At 47.7% G+C, this 3,871-nt stretch overlaps 1 non-coding gene across 1 annotated transcript; it reads left to right on the top strand.

The window, feature by feature from the left end:
* The first annotated feature begins 671 nt into the window (after positions 1 to 671).
* Positions 672 to 827, top strand: LOC113456581. Its single transcript, XR_003377345.1, has one exon. It is a non-coding gene; the product is annotated as a U1 spliceosomal RNA (small nuclear RNA).
* The last annotated feature ends 3,044 nt before the right edge of the window (positions 828 to 3,871 follow it).

Genomic DNA, 3,871 nt, shown 5'->3' with positions numbered 1-3,871 from the left:
GCTGCAGGAATCACTGCTAAAAAGAAGGTGGGAAGATTGGAAGAGCCCAAAGCAGTGGATGACTACAAGGGGACACTGTTCCCTGACACAGTGCGACAGCTGGGTGTTAGGAGATGACAGAAGCAGTGACTGTATGCCCAAGACTCATACAAGATCAAGACACTCTAAGTTCCAACATGGAGGAGGGGAGGTGATGAGCTCCCACCCCTCACTGAGGAGTTTCTGGCAACAGATGGCTGCCAAAAGATGGAGAGTCCATTTCTTCAGGGATTTGGGCTCTGAGAAGCTACCCATGCTCTATAAAGTAGATGGCCTATGCTCGTGTGCATACTGGCTCACTAAGTGGATTCTGTGGGTTAAAAAATATAAGTGAAAGCACATGAAATCGGGAGGGCATAGTGATGGCAGGCACAGAGGAGGGACTGGAGGAGAAGGAACTGGGGTGAAAACACATTATACAGATGTATAAGTGAAACGGCTCAGTGGGTAAAGGCTTCTTCTGCCAAGCTGACACCCTGAATTCAACCTCCAGGACCCTCATTGTAGAAGACAAGAACTAACTCCTACAAGTTTCCCTCAGACCTTCAGGTGCATGTATTGAACCCCGAAACTCGCACCCTGGGGGTGATGTTGGGGTGGGGATAAATACATAGGTATTAAAAATAATGCAGATACTGACCTGGCAGGGGAAATGCCATGATTAACAATATGTTTATCCAAGGTGTGGCTTAACCAGCATACCCCAGATGTGCCAAACCCTGTGAGTTTGGGAAACTTGGCTGCATAATTTGTGGTAGTGGAGGGGATTGTGTTTGTGCACTCTCCTAAAATATAAGGTGGAGTGTGAATGAGGAAAGCCCTTAATGTTGACCTCTGTCTACACATACACACACACACACACAGACACACACACACGCACTTGCATATTACATGAAAAAGATTCTTCCTTAGAAAGAGGTAAATCCAATGCATATCAGTTCAACAAAGTTTATTGAATGTAAGAGAAAGGCTCTGAAAACAGACTGAACGGAGTGGGTCTGGTGGCCGATTCTGGTCCATAGGCAGCAAGTCTGAATTGTTCCATGCCTGTGGATGTTCTGTCTTTCTGGGTGACTGGAAGCCCCTTTGGGTGAGTGGTCAGTCCTTTCCCCAGATGTACACTGTGCCTGGTACAGAGAGCCAGGATGGAGAAAAGGGTGTTTTATTCAATTGACATCCTTGGGCATCTGCAACCCACCCAAGACAACCTGTGCAAGAAAACTCTGTCTTCTAGGGAAAAGTAGGCTAAGGGATGGTCCGAAAAAGTTGTCTGCTGCTTTAGGGTAAGGGAAAGGCAACTGGAGAAATAGGACCAGCAGAGGGAACTGGAAGGGAAAGGCATCCATCAAAAAGTCCAAGAGAGCCAGGCGGGGCTAAGCTTTAGATCTGTGGCTAGCAATGTTAACAAAAGCTTGAGAACACAGAGACAGAGACAGTCCAGGCAGTGATTGAAGGTTTGATGAACTCCCCTGTCCTCTGGCCAGTGACCTGATCTGTGTTTGCCTAGTGTCCTCTTAGTTCCTGTCACACTACATTGGTGGCTGGGTCAGTTAAGCATCATGTGCTGAGAAACAGAGACACGTGGTTTTGACATGAACACTTGGGGAGGTCTCTGGGCACCCTACCCCTTTCCTCCAGCCTCAGCCCAGACGTAGGGCCCTGCCTGCTATTTTCTGTGTTCCCTGAGCCTGTAGTTCTCATCTCTAGCTATGAAGAGAGAATGTGGCAGCTCCCTTCCAGAAGAGACATCAGGGGGAATTTACAGCCTTTCTGCAGAGCAGTAAAATATTGCTGTTGGTTTGAGGCTTCTCATCCAGTCTGACTCCTCCTCCCACAGTCTCTCAGAGACGAAACTTTGAGTGATGTAGGGAGGAATGGAGCAGGTGGGGTGGGGTGGGGCCGGGGAAAAGCAAAGAGATATGGGGATGGAGGTGTGATTGATGAAGGCATTATATATACAGAGAAAGACGCACATAGAGGGACTGTGTTATGTTTTGGAAATGAAGTGCCCCCACTCCCCGCAAAGCCCTTTCCACTGGAAGGTTGACCTCCAGCTAGTGACACTATGTGGAACCCCAAGCTTCCTTGGAAAACAGAGGATACTGGGTCATGAGATAGATATTCACCTTAGAGTCTAGGCTCTGCACCAATCAGCAATTCTCCACACTTCCTGATTTTGACAGTCAAGGGAAAGGAGGCCCCAGGACGTGTCCGGGAAGATAGTAAATGACTTGGGTGGCCTGGTCAAGCTTTCCTCCATCTCAGGAGTCTTATCTGCAATCACCTCAGAGGCTGGCCACTGTTCTTCTTAAAAAAAGATAAAGGCAGGGGTGTTCTTCTTAAACACGGGGCACAGGACAGACACGCACGGTGGAACAAACACAGACACGACACGGCGGCTCCCACGTGGGCCCACTTTAATGGGGGAAGGAAACACAGAAGGGCAGAGGAACGTGCGGGACACACAAGGAAAGGCAAAACGAGAGGGGGGAGAGCCTCATGTGGCCCTGCCTTTTAAACGGGGAGCGCAAGGGTGTCTGGGGTGTGCACAGGTATCCGTAGTCCAGGGGGAGTATGGGAGTTGTAGTTTCCAAAAGAACAACAGCCACCACCCCACCCTTTGGAAGCAGCATCTGCATTTGGATAAATACCTTAGGCTGCCTCATACGGGGCTGGTAGGATATACCGTGTTACAAACTGAGACATCCAAGAAGCCGGGGCTTCTCATGATGGTTTTTAGAGCCTGCAGAGTCCTGACCACCCATGTCCTGCTGGGGGAATGTAACATGAGGGCCGGCTTGTTGGGGTTTCTGTCCTGCACAGTTCCCACAGCCAGTAAGCCCCCAAAGAAAATCACACAGAAAGTCTACATTAGTTTATAAACTGATTGGCCCCTTAGCTCAGGCTTCTTGTTAACTCTTATTACTTATAATAACCCATTATTCTTATCAATGTTAGCCACATGGCTTGGTACCTCTTTCAGCGGGGCAGGCCCCACATCTTGCTTCCTCTGTGGTCTGAGCAGGACTGGGGAAGAATGGGCTTCCTCCTTCCCAGCATTCTCCTGTTCTCATAACTCCACCTTTACTTCCTGTCTGGTTGTCCCACCTATACTTCCTGCCTGGCCAATCAGCGTATATTTAAAACATGATTGACAGAATGCAGACAATTCTCTCTCACCAGGGAAAGCTTTGAAAGAAGCAGTTGTCACCGACATTCAAAAATATCAAGAGATGAGTGTACCCCTTTCTCCACAACCTCTCCAGCAAAGGCTATCATTGGTGTTTTTAATTTTAGCCATTCTGACAGGTGTAAGATGGTATCTTAAAGTTGTCTTGATTTGCATTTCCCTGATCGCTAAGGAAGTTGAGCATGACCTTAGGTGTCTTTTGGCCATTTGAAGTTCTTCTGTTGAGAATTCTCTGTTCAGCTCAGTGCCCCATTTTATAATTGGGTTGATTAGCCTTTTGCGGTCTAGTTTCTTGAGTTCTTTATATATTTTGGAGATCAGACTTTTGTCATTTGCGGGGTTGGTGAAGATCTTCTCCCAGTAAGTGGGTTGCCTTTTTGTCTTAGTGACAGTGTCCTTTGCTTTACAGAAGCTTCCATTGCTGGTGGGAATGCAAACTTGTGCAACCACTGTGGAAAGCAGTGTGGCGGTTTCTCAGGAAATTCGGGATCAACATACCCCTGGACCCAGCAATACCACTCTTGGGAATATACCCAAGAGAGGCCCTATCATACAACAAAAGTATATGTTCAACTATGTTCATAGCAGCATTATTTGTAATAGCCAGAACCTGGAAACAACCTAGATGCCCTTCAATGGAAG

This window comes from Microtus ochrogaster, chromosome 8, assembly GCF_000317375.1.
Source record: "Microtus ochrogaster isolate Prairie Vole_2 chromosome 8, MicOch1.0, whole genome shotgun sequence".
In the NCBI taxonomy this organism is placed as follows: Eukaryota; Metazoa; Chordata; class Mammalia; order Rodentia; family Cricetidae; genus Microtus; species Microtus ochrogaster.
Note: the sequence above shows the minus strand (reverse complement) of the source record. Positions and strands in the feature narration are given on the sequence as shown.